This window comes from Lepidochelys kempii, chromosome 11, assembly GCF_965140265.1.
Source record: "Lepidochelys kempii isolate rLepKem1 chromosome 11, rLepKem1.hap2, whole genome shotgun sequence".
NCBI lineage: Eukaryota > Metazoa > Chordata > Testudines > Cheloniidae > Lepidochelys > Lepidochelys kempii.
In genome coordinates this window covers 26,535,610-26,553,735 of record NC_133266.1, presented here as the reverse complement: position 1 = coordinate 26,553,735, position 18,126 = coordinate 26,535,610, and the positions used below count along the sequence as shown (strand labels likewise).

Sequence of the window (18,126 nt, the reverse complement as noted above, 5' to 3'; positions counted from 1 at the left end):
GATTTCAGAGCTGAAGAGAATGCTTCTCTCACTCTGGTAACCCAACATAACTGACACATCGGGCAAACCCCTTGATATCTATCAGCCTCCACTTATCTACACCTGCTCATTGATCTAATTTCATGACACTTTGTCTTCTTTCCCACCAGCAGAAAATTGATTACAGTCACACACACCAAAAATTTGGGTTCTCTCTACCTGACCTTTCCTATTCTTCCCCCCTTACAGCTAACGTCTTCCAAGTCAAAACCAGTTCAGAGCAGCATACGTGTTAATGTAAATTCTAATCCGTGACGCCAACTTCTGCTTTGAATAAGTGATCAACTCAAACTTTGGAGGAGGGAGTTTTTTCTTGCCAGAACCTTTCAGCGAAAGCACTAGAGGTTCGGAACTAAAAACTGTGTCACACAATAATAGCTCCACTTTTACAATGTGTACATGCTGTTTTTTCACATGTTTCATGCTGCAAACTTGAACAGCCACATTCCTAACCCTACAATCTTCTCTTCCCCCCACCCCCACTCCTGCCCCTATTAGCTCATTAACAGAAACTTTGGTCTCTTATCACCTATTTCTCCAAAGGTCAATTTTAGTAGCACACTGGTTATGTCATTTTTAACAGACAACACAAGATATAACACTCCAGATGGAACTAATCAGTTCCTGGCTCCAGCACAAAGCAAACATACAAGATCATCTTTCAAAATGTTTCTGCCCCCAGTTTATTTTGTAATTTTTGAACAAAGAACTAGGCAGGAAAGAGTTAACTTCCATTTTTTCATGTGAAAGATGAAGGGGGAAAAAACAAACAAACACAGCAAGCTACAGAGAAATATATTTGCTCTAGTAGCATGAATGACCCTAAATGGACAGAATAATAAATAATACATTACACTTAAATAGAGCCACAGTCTATCAAAGCAAATTACCAACATTAATGAATTTAGCCTCACAACAGCCTTGTGAGGCAGGGAAACAATCACATCTCAGTTTTACAAACGGAGAAACTGAAGTAAGGAGATTGGCTGACTTGCTTCACATTACACACGAAGTCTGTGGCAGAGCTGGAAATAGACCTCAGTTCTCCTGAGCCCCCAACTCATGCTTTAATCTCGACACTACCACGGACCTTAGTGAAAGGTCTGCATCTGTTCAACGCAACTGCATACACTCCAGTGTCCCGGGTCCCTAAATTATGCTCCTTTGGATTTCCTAGCACATCAAAATAGTTTGAATAAATAATGCACAATGTCAGTTTGTTGTACTGTTATTCATTTAAGTTCTGACCTTTTATCAGTGTATCACTGGAGATGCTGCTCGAAATGGGCAAAGCCTGACATATATATTCACGTGGAGATCAAGGCTTAATTATTCCCTGCATACAAGCTCTACTCAGCACAGAGGGGAGCATCAAGTAGTCATTTAAGTAGTCCCTGTTTCAGCATTGACAGACCCCTAGGCTACTTGAATTGGAGCAGCCTAGCTCTGCTATGCCACCACCCACCTTCTCCCTGTCCCAGTACATCCACCCCATGATGTGGATGGGAGAGGTGGCTGGGCTTCATGCCAGTGGGTAGCATTAGCCTCCACTGGCCAGAATCTGACCATTTTGTACTACCTGAGCACCACAAAGTAGTACAGATCTCAGACTTTGACACCCTCTCCCCAGAGTTCCCAAAAGATGTAGTGATGCTGTTCAGTCAGCCACAGTGAGCCTAAAATTCCATGCGGAGATTAACAAAATCAGTTGAGAATTTTGTTCACATGGCTGTTGTGACCTGAAGTGCCTAGGGTAGCCCACACTGAAAATGCCAAAGTCAGGGCAGACTGCAAAAAGGAGAGCAGATTCCCCCAAAACTGGTGGTTAACACTGTAGTTAGACTCACCGACCAGTCACAAACAGTGCTTCTGATCCCCAACATTAGTCATCAAGAAGCTGAAAAAAAAGAAATCACACAGCCCCCTTTATTGCATTCCAGTCTCTGACTCCCAGTCAGCCCAGTAAAGTGAGAAGATACTTAAAACTCTATTCAATATACAGAATGTTTTTCTGACATCCAAAGAGCCAGCCACATTACCAGATCAATACTAGTTTGGATGGTACCCAAATACCACACTGCCAGCCAATCCTTTAGTAGCTAAAACTAAAAGTTTATTAGAAAAGAAAAGAACGAGAAGAGAGCTGCTAAATGGTCAAAGCAATCATATACATACATGTGATTTCAGAGTCCATATATCATGTTCTTCGAGGCATTGGTGAGTCTGCTGGCTTGTAAAGTCCCTCTGGAACACATCCAAAGCTTGGATGGGTCTGTCTGTCAGTCCTTTATACAAAACGTCAGTTTGTAGAGAAGGTACTCCAGAGGTGTGAAGCAGGACTGAAGACAAAATGGAGAAGATGCAGCTGCCTTTTAAATTCTTTGCCATGTGGCTTGTACGTCCTTTGTCCCAAACACAAACTCACAGCACATGGGCATGAAAAAGCTCTTGGAGACCCCTGACCATATGCATGTCCCTACACATCCTGTTGACTCATAAGCGTCGCCCCTGGATTCTCTCAATGGGTTCATTGTACAGCTGATTGCCTTTGATGGGCCATTAAGCAGACTGGATAGTACTGATGCCAATCTGTCTGAGGTTGTCACCAGAAACACAGCACAAGTTTGAGATACAAATATAACACACATATTTATATCCCACAATACAAAGATGATACATACATATAAACAAGAGCATCATACTTAGCAAATCATAACTTTTCCACTGATGCCTTACATGGCGTATCTTGTAAGATTCGTTGCAATTTGGTAATATTGGGTATCCATAATATTATAAATGGTCATCTGTATTCCATAGAGCATCACAGGTTTCATCAACCTCCTTAGCTAGGCTGTTTTGTTTGATGTTGCTCATGAGCTTCTCCCCTTCCACCCCAGGCTCGCAAATGAAGCATTGAACAACAACAGGAATTACCTACAGTTCAACTACTGAGTTTTGTGGAATGTGGCATGGCTGGAGTTCATCAAGATTTTTAAAAGGCCATTTGTGATAGGTGTAGAGATATGTTTGTAGAAGATTATAATTTAGAGATGCTCCCTCATAAGAATTGAGCGATGTGCCCTGAAGGCACGGATTGGGAACACCACATTGCTGTGTGCAGCAGCTCACCAGAGCTCTCCAGTTTGTTTTATTAAAGTTTTATTCCTTTCTCATTCACTAGTTTGTTATTTAATGAACCCCAACATCATTACAATAGCAACAATGCAAATTCAATGTTAAGGGTATTTTAAAAGATAGGTTATGAAAGTGAAATGACTGAAAAACCCAGCCTACACTGAGTAAGCATTTAACAGGATTGTGTTTGAGAAAAAATCTGTGAAAATCTGTCAGCAGCAGCTGCAGAATGATTACATTTACAAATGTAGTCCGTACACCGAGACTTGAAATACTCTTATTTGGTTAATTGCACCCAGTGTTAGAGTAAGAGCATCATGTTTTGGCAGATGTGGTCTTTCCATGTTTATCTCCAGAGCTGTTCCTATTCGGCAACGAATTAATCCAAACACACAAACAGGAGAAAGTAAAACCAGGCAGAATTTTTAGAAACTCCCTGGAAAGCTAAATCTTGCCCTGACACTAGCAGGGGAAGCGTGTGTGTGCAAAGATGCTTTTAGGTAAGTCTTCTGCTGCAGGAGACTTGCCAGCACAAGACAATGGTGTGCACTCTGTTATTCTAACCCTCAGAAGCAAGATGTCCACCATCTACCAGGTAGTGTTTGCTGCTCATAGTGTTAAGCTGGGGAGGAGGTCAGGAGCACAGCCTGTACCAAAGACCAAGCCTACCTGGGAGATGCAATGCCCAGGCCAGTATACTAACAAAATATATGTCCTAGCTATGGATAAATGCTGCAAAGCAGCTGAAACCCCAAGCAGAGATGCTTCTGTAGTTGCCTATACCCTCCTTCTCTCCTGTGAACAAACAGGATAAGACATAGCCTTATGTTTGAATTCTAAACAACTGAAGAACAGAGAAGTCCAAATGCATATTATTATTAAACATTTTTATTGCATCTACCCGCCGAACCAGGGCCCTATTGTACTAGGCACTATATAAACAAGTTTTGGCAGGAATCACCAGATGATGCTGTTACATATAGCCTTACAAGTTCTCTTTCTTAGTTTGTGAGCAAGTTTTTAGTCTTTGAAGGAATGCTGTACAGTTTTGTTTGTAGCAGCCCTTGGAAAGACGTTGTGGCAGACAGTTTGCTCTCTACTTTATTTTCTATATTTGGATGCATTTCATGGGACAGAGTAGCTTCCTGAGAACCGGGCATTACAGTAGAACCTCAAAGATATGAACACCAGAGTTATGGACTGACGGGTCAACTGGACATTATGTGGAACTGGAAGTAACCAATCAGGCAGCAACAGAGACACACACAAAAAAGCAAATACTGTACTCGCAAAAAGAAAAGGAGGACTTGTGGCACCTTAGAGACTAACCAATTTATTTGAGCATAAGCTCATAAGTGCCACAAGTACTCCTTTTCTTTTTGCGAGTACAGACTAACTCGGCTGTTACTCTGAAATACTGTACTGTGTCTGTATTGCCTCTTAAAGGTAGACACATGTAGGCTGCCTGTCCCCCCCACTCCCCACCCCATGTCCATGCGCAGGGCATCCACTTACAGCTAGAAGCTCACTGAGATTCACAGGCAAAGCTGTGAGTCCCCACTGCCAGCCCAAGGCAATCGGAGCAGGAGCAGCACTGGGGTCTGTGCTGCTTTCCTGGGTGCTGTTTTCAACACCCCCCTCCCCATTCCCAGGTTGGGAGGGGGTGCTGTTTCACCCCACTGACCCCCACCGGGAGGGGGATGCACTATTTTCACCACAACCACCCTCCCAACCCCTGGCCAGGAGGGGGACAAGCTTGCCTGGGCAGGGAAAGAAGCTGCCTAGCTGCCTCTGAAACCTGGCCCAGAGCGTGAACTACTAGAGTCGGAGCTGTGTTTTGTTCAGAGTTACGAACACTTCAAAGTTATGGACCACCTCCATTCCCGAGGTGTCCGTAACTCTGACTTCTACTATAGTATATGGGCTGAGATTTCTGGATGAGGGCACTGACTATTCGCTGTGGCTGCCTCTGTTGCAGGAATGGTGTGTATGTGTAAATAAGGCAAATTATATCTGGAAGCATCTACATCACTGACATCTCCTCCACTAATTACACACTGGAATTTCTATTTATCATGTACACTGGTGATAGATAAGCTATACTCAGATCCATTTATCCATTCTTTCTTGGAGGTCCTATTGCTGAACTTCAGAGGATAAAATGAAACAGAGATATATCAGATCCAAGACCAGCCTTAATTCTGCCCATGTCTAAATCACAGATTAAAGGTTAGATCCTGCGCCCCTTATGCACACAATGGAAATCAATAGGACTATTTGCATGAGTAAGGGTTGAAAGATCCAACCTGCACTCTCTTTGCTCAGCATTTAATTGTGTCTCACTTGTCTTAAAATGTGAGCTACAAGGACTTGGAAAACAGAATGTAAGGGCTGTCTACACTACCGCCGAAGTAAAAAAAAAGCCACTCCCCTGAGCAACACAAGTTACATCGACTTAAAGCGGTGTCCACACCACACTATGTCAGCAGGAGACACTCTCCTGCCAGCATAGCTTCCGCCTCTCGTTGCGGCGGACTAATTATGCCAAAGGGAGAGCGCTTTCCCATCAGCATAGCGCATCTTCACCAGATGCACTACGGCATCACAGCCGCATTGGTGAGCTGCACTGATGTAGCACAGTAGCTAGACTAGCCCTCAATGTCTAGTTTTACTGTAATTTGTGTCAGTCTCTGGATCTCACAGTGGGATGTTCTTTAGTAACTTCCTACAGTAACACACCTCACTGAAACACAATAGATCTCCTCAAGACTTCAGCAACAACAGAACACTAGAGGGACTATTTCTCCACTTCTTCTCCAGCAGTAAAGCAAATGAACAATTTAAAAAAATGTGCCAAATCAAGATTCTGTCACTAAATGACCTTACATTTCAATTTAAACCTAAAAATTAAGCCTTGGATTCTATTAACAGGGATGTACCCAGTGGGATCTTCATCAATTAAAAGGCCAGAAGGGACCACTGTGCTTATCTAGACTGAGCTCCTGTATAACATAGGCCATAAAACTTCCTCAAAATAATTCCTAGAGCATATTTTTTAGAATTGCCAGTGATGGGGAATCCACCATGACCCATGGTAAACTGTTATGATTAATTACCCTGTCTGTTAACACTTTTTTTCCAGTCTGAATTTGTCTAGTCTCAACTTCCAGCCATTAGATCGTATTATAGCTTTCTCTGATAGACTGAAGAGCCCATCATCAAATATTTGTTGCCCATGTAGGTATGTACAGAATGTAATCAAATCACCCCTTAACTTTCTCTTTGTTAAGCTAAATCAACTGAGTTCCTTAAGTCTATCACTATAAGGCATATCCCCTTATCCTTTAATGATTTTTGTGGCTCTTCTTTGAACCCTCTCCAATTTATCAATATCCTTCTTGAATTGCGGACACCAGGACTGGAAACAGTATTCCAGCAGTGGATGCACCAGTGCAAATACAGAGGTAAAATAACCTCTCTGCTCCTGCTCAAGATTACTTTGTTTCTGCATCAAAGGATCGCATTAGCCCTTTTGGCCATAATGTAGCACTGGAGTTCACATTCACCTGACTATCCACCGCCTCCCCAAATCTTTCTCAGAATCATTGCTTCCCAGGATAGAGACTCCTATCTTGTAAATATGGCCTACATTCTTTGTTCCTAGAAGTATACATTTACATTTGGCCAAATTAAAACACATGTTGTTTGCCTGCATCCAACTTAGCAAGTGAGCCAGATCGCTCTGTATCAGTGACTGTCGTTTTCATTAGTTACCACTCTCCCAATCTTTATATCATCAGCATACTTGATCAGTGATAATTTTATGTTTTCTTCCAGGCCATTGATTAACATGTTAAAAATATAGGGCCAAGAACTAATCCCTGCTGGACGTCTCTAGAAATACACCCTTTTGATGATGATTCCCCATTTACAGTTGCATTTTGAGACCTATTAGCATGCCATTAACACTTGTCTGGTGTGAGCTTTGCCTCATGTTTGACGAAGTATAGTTACTGTACATGTTTTATGATTATAGATTTTGTAGTCCCCTCTAATGCACTGGGACTGACCACAAGGACAATTTATGGATGCCTGTAGGCCCATGCTCTGTAATTCCGTACCCAGTGAATCACAACTGTATTGCAGTAGCCATAAACCACTGCTCATGGTCTATCTAATTTGTGTTAAGTTTACAGAACCTGTCATTAACTTATCTCCAGCCAGTTACATTACAAAGAAACACTGCCCCTGTACACTACAGTGATCTGACAGCACTGGCAAATGAAACAAAGCCTGTATTGGCTTTCTGTCTAGGACAATGTTTTTGCTTAGGGCTGGAATGAGACTGTCTCTCTCACTCTGTATATAAAGCAGTACACAGCTGAGCCTAACAGCAGCCCAGGGAATGAACTATGACTTAGAGTTGCAGTTTCTACCTTGGTTCCATCTTGGATATCCAGAGAGAAATCAACTATCTCACCCCTTATCAGGCACAGATAACTTTCCTGCCCCCAAGCCAGGTCAGATCTGCAGACTGGCATGTCAGGGGCAGAACCAAGAATAGGAAGGAAGGGGAGAAGTGGCGGCCCCATGGAGCCTGGTTTCCCCCCTCCGACACATAGAGCAAGATCCAGGTAAGCTGTGCAGCTACACAGGCAAAACAATCATGCTCACAAATATAGGATGAAATTCAATAAGGACAAATGCAAAGTACTCCACTTAGGAAGGAACACTCAGTTGCACACAGACAAAATGCCTAGGCAGGAGTACTGCAGAAATGGATCTGGGGATCATAGTGGATCACAAGCTAAATATGAGTCAACAATATAACATTGTTGCCAAAAAAAAAAAAAAAAAGCAAACATCATTCTGGGCTGGAGTGTTGTAAGCAAGACACGAGAAGTAATTCTTCCGCTCTACTCTGCACTGATTAGGCCTCAGCTGGAGTATTGTGTCCAGTTCTGGGTGCTACATTTCAGGAAAGATGTGGACAAATTGGAGAAAGTCCAGAGAAGAGCAACAAAATAATTAAAGGTCGAGAAAGCATGACCTATTGGGAAGATTGAAAAAATTGGGTTTGTTTAGTCTGGAGAAGAGAAGACTGAGTGGGGACATGATAATAGGTTTCAAGAACATAAAAGGTTGTTACCAGGAGGAGCGAGAAAATTATTCTCCTTATCCTCTGAGGGTAGGACAGGAATCAATGGGCTTAAATTGCACCAAGGGCAGTTTAGGTTGCACATTAGCAAAAACTTCTAACGGTGGTTAACCACTGGAATAAATTGCATAAGGAGGTTATGGAATCTCCTTTGTTGGAGATTTTTAAGAGAAGATTGGACAGACAGCTGTCACGGATGGTCTAGATAATATTTAGTCCTGCCATGAGTGCAGGGGACTGGAGTAGATGACCTCTTGAGATCCCTTCCAGGCCTACAATTCTATCTCCAGCGCACGCAGGCTGAGGCTGCCTGGGCACATTGAAGGATCTAGCAAGGCCAGCTTTTATGAAACAACCACAAAAATGTATTTTTGTAAAACTTAAGCGAATGGAGATTTCAGGTCTGAATATTATGTTTTCATGGCTCATGTGTTCTTATGTTTATCACGTGAATTGATTTTAATCAGAAATATGTTGGAAGCCAGGGGTGAAAAAATCCTGGCTCTATTAAAATCATTGGAGAAACTCCCATTAAACTCAATGAAGCCAGGATTTCACCTATGGTGTTTGTGTTTTCTGAGAGGTTTGCTGAAAGCAGCAACTAGCTAATTCGTATAAAAACTCTTCACTTAAAATTTTGGACCCTACATGGTGTTGTATCATTATAACTTAGCATAACATGTCACATTTAATGCTGCAGTGAAGTCATGTAGCACAATTAATTTCAAACAGAAAATTATACACTGTATCACCTATTATACCTACCAGATAACGCAGACCTTATTGAACAAGTCTGAACTCTTCCAGATTTCTCATATAGACAGAGGTTCTGGCAGTTGACTGAAAAATACTGTCTCTCCCCACCCACATCCATCATGAGCTAAAGAGACTTCCCCAACTCTCCTCTCTGCTATCTCAGAAATTCCCCTTTCCCTAACAATAACCTCCTAAACGTCTTTGCTCTTGAGATGTCTCCACTGGACAGCCTGCAGAGCCCCTTTTTCTCAGATAAGCCTGAGCCACCTGATACATTCATATCATGCATTGCTCTGTGATTTTTCTCTCAAAAGCACTTTGCATAAATAGATCAGTGTGGATTGATGGATGCTCCAATTAAAATTTCTTAAAGATATAGTAGTAGGCAGTCTATAAAAAACTATGGAGAGAAATAAATGTGATCCGATTTTCACTATGAAGTTTTCTGTTTACAGTATCCACTGGGGACTCTTTCCACTTGAACCCTTTCACGCTCAGTACTTGCCATCAGATGAGATGACAGGCTGGAGTTGATGAGAGTTACTAGTGCTTGACATGTGTGGCAGTATACATGACAGCATTTGCTTTTTAATTCGAGTCTTGCAAACAAGGTACAGATCTCCTCCACCTCACAATAAATGTAAGTGATGGGGAAAGGAGAAGCAGTGTTTGTTTTTATGTTTGACAAGCGTTAAAAGTTTCCTATGAGTATTAGTGGACAGATGTAAAGTCAGTTTTAATTCCTTATATGCTAACTGTGGTGTATTGAGGGCCGTGTTGGATTTGTAAGCTATCACTTTAGGAGTGTGGTTGGGGTTTTCTTGTTTTTTGCTTGCAAGCTAGGAGGCAGGCTCTGCTCTGTGTGATCAGCAATCAGTTCTTCTGAAAGCCAACTTACAATAAGATGGGGCAAGTTGTGTGTGAGTCTACCCAAGGGAGCAGCCTGTTTTCTGTTTTGGGGTTCTTGCATGGTTTAATTCTCAATTCTCAGAAATGAAGTAGACTGTGTTGCAACTTTTCAACAAAGGTAATTCTATTTATCTAATTTTTCTGTGTGTATACTGTGAACATAAACACTAACAAACTCAAAAGAATAAAGAATTCATTGCTGTATCTCTGGGCCTGGTTTCACAGATTTCCTGCCCAGAAGGAACCGTTAGATCACCTAGTCTGACCTCTGTGTAACATAACTTTTGTTTCACACCATATAACAATACAACCCAGAAAGTGGAATGTAACAAATGGCAGATCATGCTGCTTGGTTTTCAGGCTTGCTAGCTCACAACTATTTTAGTGAAGCATTGTTTGGCTCAATTTATCTTTCCAACATAATATATTACTTTTGGCAATGTAATAGCAAAATGCATTGCCTATACTGCTGAATGGTGTGTGAACATAAATACCTCCTGTTCAGAAATGTCCAAACATGTATGCCGTAACTGCAACTAGAAAAAACAAATATTGCCCTGCTTCATTCCACTCTAAGAGTTAAATCTTCTACACAGTTGTGAGCACACAACTTCTACTCACAAAATCCCACTGGGACAATCTGGTGCTAAGCAATAGGTTTTGTACAATTTCTTATGCTCCATCCTCACTATGAATAACCTGTATCCAGACTATTGAGCTGGAGTTGTAGTTTATTCTAGAGGATACAAGAAACTTAATTAACCATAGCACATGCCAGCTGAAAGTGAGACCTAGCTTCCATCATCTCTAGGTTGCTAGGCTCATTTGCTAGAGTGAATCAACCAAACACCCATCCCAGGGTTCAGAAAGAATCAGAACATCCAAAGACAAAGGGCACTTCAAGATGCTTGTTGTCAAAGCCAAGCTGATATTTATTTTATCAGAGACACATGGTGAGCGAAGAAATAGTTTTATTGGACCAAATTCTGTTGGTGAAAGAAAGAAACTTTTGAGCTCCACAGAGCTCTTCTTACCCTCACCCACTTGTCTCTCTATTATCCTGGGACCAACACGGCTACAGCAACATGGCAAACAACATTTATTTTACAAAATCGTTTTCACCAATGATTCTCTTTTCTTTTAGTCTGATGTGAAAGGCACTGAAGCCTGCACAGGCCTGGGAATCAGGAGCACCTGATTGCCAACCCCAGCTTTGCCAGTAACTCACATGTGAACTGCAGCAAGTCACTTTATCTCTCAGTCTCAGGTTCCTTTCCAAACCCCTGCCTGTATCTGAAGAATACAAATCCCCACACTTGGGACCCTTCCATTCTCCAGATATTAGGAACAGTCCCATCCTTATGTTAGTCCATAGCACCATGGAAGGATGCAGTAGGCTAGTGCGCTCTAACCTTTTGCCTGTGGAGAACTGAGTTCAAATCCTGTTTTGATCACAAATCAAAGCAATTTTGGGCGCTTTTTTCCTAATCTGTGTGCATGACAAAAAACACTGTACTGAGCATGACTGGCATTCTCTGCTCAAACAGAGATCCACCAAATGGACTGCCTTTCTTAGTGCTATGTACACCTCCCTCCCCACTCAGAGGCTCTGTTTATCTTTTTACAAAGTGGTCCCAACCAGGCAAAGAGGATTTCCCACCAGCAGGGCTGGCTGCAGCATGTCCTTGGTTGGGAGGAGCCCGAAAGAGAAGTAAATAAGAGTTCTGTGCATGCCTGCTCTCCTCAACCATTGCACATGTATCAGGACAGATTGAGCCAATGATCCTCTCCACCTCATGAACAGAGGTCCAGCTCTCCTGTTGCATTCCTGGCATAATGACCAGCTACTACACACATGAGCAGTTTTTTCACTCAGTTGGCATGCAGAGGTTGAAAGGCCTAGGCACAGGAGTTGTACAAATTACATTGCTTTTAGGGGCTGGCAAAAACTGGGTTTGGCACTGTCAAGAACAGACCATCATGCTAACGATGATGCTATAAATTCACTAGAGGTTCTCCTGAATACAATATTTGTTCCACTGCTAGGAACTTTTTCCATTATACACACACACACACACACACAATCAATCAATCAATCTTTCCTTCCCTACAAAGTGTATCATAGAATCATAGAATATCAGGATTGGAAGGGACCTCAGGAGGTCATCTAGTCTAATCCCCTGCTCAAAGCAGGAACAATCCCCAACTAAATCATCCCAGCCAGGGCTTTGTCAAGCCTGACCGTAAAAACTTCTAAGGAAGGAGATTCCACCACCTCCCTAGGTAACGCATTCCAGTGTTTCACCACCCTCCTAGTGAAAAAGTTTTTCCTAATATCCAACCTAAACCTCCCCCACTGCAAACTGAGACCATTACTCCTCGTTCTGTCGTCTGCTACCACTGAACAGTCTAGATCCATCCTCTTTGGAACCCCCTTTCAGGCAGTTGAAAGCAACTATCAAATCTCCCCTCATTCTTCTCTTCCACAGACTAAACAACCCCAGTTCCCTCAGCCTCTCCTCATAACTCATGTGTTCCAGTCTCCTAATATTTTTTGTTGCCTTCTGCTGGACGTTTTCCAATTTTTCCACATCCTTCTTGTAGTGTGGGGCCCAAAACTGGACACAGTACTCCAGATGAGGCCTCACCAATGTCGAATAGAGGGGAACGATCACGTCCCTCGATCTGCTGGCAATGCCTCTACTTATACATCCCAAAATGCCATTGTCCTTCTTGGCAACAAGGGCACACTGTTGACTCATATCCAGCTTCTCATCCACTGTCACCCCTAGGTCCTTTTCTGCAGAACTGCTGCCCAGCCATTCGGTCCCTAGTCTGTACCGGTGCATGGGATTCTTCTGTCCTAAGTGCAGGACTCTGCACTTGTCCTTGTTGAACCTCATCAGATTTCTTTTGGCCCAGTCCTCGAATTTGTCTAGGTCCCTCTGTATCCTATCCCTACCCTCCAGCGCATCTACCTCTCCTCCCAGTTTAGTGTCATCTGCAAACTTGCTGAGGATGCAATCCACACCATCCTCCAGATCATTAATGAAGATATTGAACAAAACCGGCCCGAGGACCAACCCTTGGGGCACTCCACTTAATACCGGCTGCCAACTAGATATGGAGCCATTGATCACTACCCGTTGAGCCTGACAATCTAGCCAGCTTTCTATCCACCTTATAGTCCATTCATCCAGCCCATACTTCTTTAACTTGCCGGCAAGAATACTATGGGAGACTGTGTCAAAAGCTTTGCTAAAGTCAAGGAACAAGACGTCCACCGCTTTCCACTCATCCACAGAGCCAGTTATCTCATCATAGAAGGCAATTAGATTAGTCAGGCATGACTTGCCCTTGATGAATCCATGCTGACTGTTCCTGATCACTGTCCTCTCCTCTAAGTGCTTCAGAATTGACTCCTTGAGGACCTGCTCCCTGATTTTTCCAGGGACTGAGGTGAGGCTGACTGGCCTGTAGTTCCCAGGATCCTCCTCCTTCCCTTTTTTAAAGATGGGCATTACATTAGCCTTTTTCCAGTTGTCCAGGACCTCCCCCGACTGCCATGAGTTTTCATTGTATGAACTATGGGAAATGCCTCCTCAATAGTAAGATGGAAAAATTAATTGCCTCTGCTTAAACTTGGAATTCTTGAGTGAACTGGGAATGCCAGCAATTGAAGAGCAAATTCACTTCTCTTGTGAACAAATGCTTTGTGAACAAATGCAGCCTCTACAAACCCGGCTGACAATGGTTAGATTTTTAGTATGCATGCCAAGGTATAGTAACATTAAGCCTTATTCAAGTTAGAATTGTGAAAATTTGGCAGTGTTCAAGAACCTTTTTTTCATCCCAGTTCACATGCGTTCACAGCCTCTGGATTTAACTTAAGTCTGGGATTTAAACAAATACTGAGCTGAAACCAATAAATTGTACCTACTTCTGAGATGAAATCATGGGGCTTACATGGTTTCAACTACAGGCGGTCTGAATTAGAATATCAGATCCACATACACACATCAGATCTGGGGGTAGGTGGGGTTTAGAGATGATCCTATATCCAAATTTTACTGTTTGGCCATATCTCTGGTTTCAGGGCAAAACCATATATCGGTCCAGCCTTGAAAGTTAAGCAAAGATATTATTACCTTGACTATTCTGGGCCTTGTTTCTATTAATAATGAAATCCAGAGCAGGCATGCTCCTCAAGGGTGGAGCTTTTGGTTCTAGTGAGGTCTCACCTTCCATAACACCCTGCCTTTTCCCACCCTGCCTTCACCCCACATTAAATATTAAAAAGCAGCTGAGATAATCCTTGTTATTACATTGGAGAAATAAAAAGTCTCTTGGAAAATGGGCTGTTTAAACAGCAGAAAAAAAAAGCTGACTGCTTTGAACACTTCTAATTAATTATTGCCTACCACCAGTGACTTTATTAATCAAGTTGGTTTTGCAAGTGTAATGGTGTGTAACAGAGTCTGCTACTATATTGCTTCCTGAATCAAAGGGCAAGAACAAGTGAAGTTTAGCAAAAATCTGGCATTTCTTATACTCAGAAACTAGAGAGAATGCAATACCTCCACTAGTTTTCATTCCTATTTTTTATTAAAAGGTAAACAGAACTACTGACCGTACAGGGCATCCTTTTACATGAGGCATAAGAGCACTAGGTGTACATGAGAATACATTGAGTTATAGGTTAGTCTGAATTCAAACTAAGTCATAAAAGCTGTAACGGTGATTTGTTTTTACTTAATTCTTTCCACTTGCTCCAACTTTCCTTAGATCGTTGTGTTCAGTTACTGCAATACAGGCAGTAAGTCTTTACATTTCTCTTAATTTTTGGCTTTTATTCTTGTGAACAGCATTTTCACCTCAATTCACTGAAGTTTATTTAATGTATATTAATTTTTCTGTCAAACATAAAGGTTCTCTAAAGATTTGCACTGTACATTTTTTATTTATCAGCAAATGTCTGTCAAATCCTCTAAGACTAAGAATGAGTCAAGTGCTCACAGAACATTAAGATTCCCAAAAATCCACTTTCTAAAAGTAAAAGGGAGACACACTCCATGAGTGTTAGTTTTCGACATTTCCAAACCATTTTACCAATCCATTGTACTGCAGCTAAATTACAGCAGGGTTTCCCCACTACCATTGCTTTTGTTTTGTTCCATAATGCTAGTTCACTCAGTACAGCCTGGAATTCCTGAGTTCAAATCACTTAGGATGACAGCTGTTAAGAGATTGCTCTACATCTGTATATATGTAAATAGTTAATAAATAAGGTCTCAGTAGAGGGTGCTCAAGAATATTTAGCATAGATCCTGGGTTTTGTAGGACCACTAAAACTACTTGTTCTTCTGTACCATAAAAGGCTTCCTCTGTGGAGCATTTTACATCAGCAAATAACTTATCGTTATAGTGTCAATCAATATACAGTGAGTGATATTAACAAATAACATTTACTGCATGATATTTTACTTAGTTGGTTAACATAAGAAATACTGCAGATACATTGGTAAATTTATCAACCACAGGTATTAAATGCGAACTGTTTTTTAATGTAAGTTCCTTGGGGGTAGGAATCGCGTTTCTCCTCGGTGTATGTATTACTTCCTAGTACAATAAGGCCCTATCCAATGGGGGCTTTGAGTTGCTGAAATGATAAATTACAATAATGCCACCCAGAAAGCCTTGGACAGGGTCCCTCACCAAAGGCTCTTAGGCAAACTAAGAGGGGAAGTCTTCTTGTGCATCAGTAACTGGTTAAAAGATAGGAAATAAAGGGTAGGAATAAATGGTCAGTTTTCACAATGGAGAAAGGCAAATAGCTGGGTCCTCCAAGAATCTGTACTTGAACCTGTGCTGTTCAACATAGTCATAAAAGATCTAGAAAACAGGGTGAACAGCGAGGTGGCAGATGATACAAAATTACTTAAGAAGAGTTATAAAAGGATCTCAGAAAACTGGGTGACTGGGCAACAACACAGAGGATGAAATTTAATGCTGATAAATGTAAAGTGCTGCACATTGGAAAACATACTCCCAACTATGCATACAAAGCTATGGGGTCTAAATTAACTGTTACTAGTCAAGAAACATCTTGGAGTCATCACGGACAGTTCTCTGAAAACATTTCTTCAGTGTGGAGCAGGAGTCAAAAAAGCTAACAATGTTAGCAACCATTAAGAAAGGGATAGATAATAAGAACAGAAAATATCATATTGCCACTATACAAATCATGGTATGCCCCATCCTGAATATGCATGCAGTTGCGGTTGCACCATCTCAAAAAAGATATATTTGAATTGCAAAAGGTGCAGAGAAGGGTAACAAAAATGATCAGCTTTCATAGACAAGGAGAGATTAAAAAGATGGAGACTGTTCATCTTAGAAAAGAGGTGACTAAGGGGCGGGATATGACCGAGATCTATAAACTCATGACTGGTGTGGAGACAGTGCATAAGGACGTGTTATTTATTGCTTCACATAACACAAGAACCATTGAACATAATAGGCGGCAGATTTAAAACAAAAGGAAGGACTTCTTCACACAATGGACAGTCAACCTCTGGAACCTGTTGCCATAGGATGTTGTGAAGACCAAAAGTATAACTGGGTTCAAAAACAGAACTAGATAAATTCATGGAGGATAGGTCCATTAGAGGTTATTAGCCAAGATCATGAGGGATGCAACCCCATTCTCCATGTGTCCCTGAACCTCTGGCTGCCTGAAGCTGTGACAGAACAACAGGGGATGGACCATTTGAAATTGCCCTGTTCCATTTATTCCCTCTGAAGCATCTGGACCTGGCCTCTGTCAGAACAGGATACTGGGCTAGATGAACCACTGGTCTGACCCAGTATGACTGTTCTTATGTCCTTACTAAAAAGGAAATAATCATCAATTAAAAAAATTCTTTTAAGTATTTACATTGGGTTAAATAATAAATGATTTTTGCGAGTATGTCTATCCGTACTTTTTATGTGAAAATAAGAACAGCCATTTTCAAGTTTCCAAGAGGTCACCATTGTTCTACTGCTGGCTGTTCTCAGGAGGAGCTAATGATTCAGACTGTGCTGCAGGGTAGCAGTTTTGAAATTCTTCTCTTCTTTCTTTGCAAACCAGCTCTGGTATGCACGCTGTGCTCAGGGTCATGGACTTGCTAGCTATTGGCCCTACAATCTGAAAAAAATATTAAAAATGTTAAGCGACTATTTGGCCTCCACGTCTACTCAGCTGCTGCTTTGCCTCATTTCTCATAATGATATCCCCAATTTCCATGTTTTAGAATATGCGTTTCTTATTAGGCTCCTGAAGAAAACATGTATTAGAACCTGGAAGTGAGCTCTCCAAACAGAGGATAACTGTACATATCGTATGAGCTGCACTATACCATGCAGAATGTGAAAATGAATGTTAAATCATGGAATCAGTCCTTCCTCATATGGACAATCCTGCCACCATCAATGAGATTGCTCACGTAAGCAAGAGTGGAATCATAGTTTGTTATTACCTGTTATTTTAAAGTGGATTATCTAAAAATTGACAACAGAAAATTACTATCTACTGCTTGACTTTGTAGCTGTGTGTGAATATGTAGTAAAATCTTTCACAAAGCATTCCCAAGTTCAGATCTTCTAACCAAAGTGTAAGCCTGGGGCAAATTTTTATGGCTGAGCTACAGTATTCATTCTTGAAAACCGGGAGGGGTACATAAATGATATACTGACAGACTCTTAATTATTACTGTCCTGAAAAAATATAGCTTAACAAAAGAGCCGGGGGAAAAACCCTCTTCAAACATAAAACCTAATATGGACTGAATTAATAAAATAATTAGACAATAAAAATCATAGGCAACAGATCTAGGACTTAGCTCAGAATGTGAAAAAATGCACTGAATTAGTAAATATCTTTTATTTTTAAGCATACATTGACAAATTCTGTGGCATTAATTTACACAGCAGGTGGCAGGTAACTGTCTTCTATATAACCATGCAAATGCACAGGAAGCAATTAAGTTTATTACAGGAGAAAAGAAGCTCAGCAGCCTTTTGAAAGACGAGAACCTTCCTGCTGGAATTCTCTGCTTTCCACTTATCTGTCATGAATGGATTTGAGC

At 41.4% G+C, this 18,126-nt stretch overlaps 1 protein-coding gene across 5 annotated transcripts in view; it reads right to left on the bottom strand.

Annotated features, from left to right (window-relative positions):
* Positions 1-18,126, bottom strand: part of LYPD6B (LY6/PLAUR domain containing 6B) — a 130,360-nt gene that overhangs the window by 38,161 nt on the left and 74,073 nt on the right. Inside the window, exon 1 of one of the 5 annotated variants that reach the window (XM_073305440.1) lies at positions 2,215-2,531. The exons of the other annotated variants lie outside the window; for them this stretch is intronic. The gene's annotated coding sequence lies outside the window, so the exon portion shown is untranslated. Of the gene's footprint in view, positions 1-2,214; positions 2,532-18,126 lie in introns of those variants that run through there. 5 annotated transcript variants of the gene reach the window in all.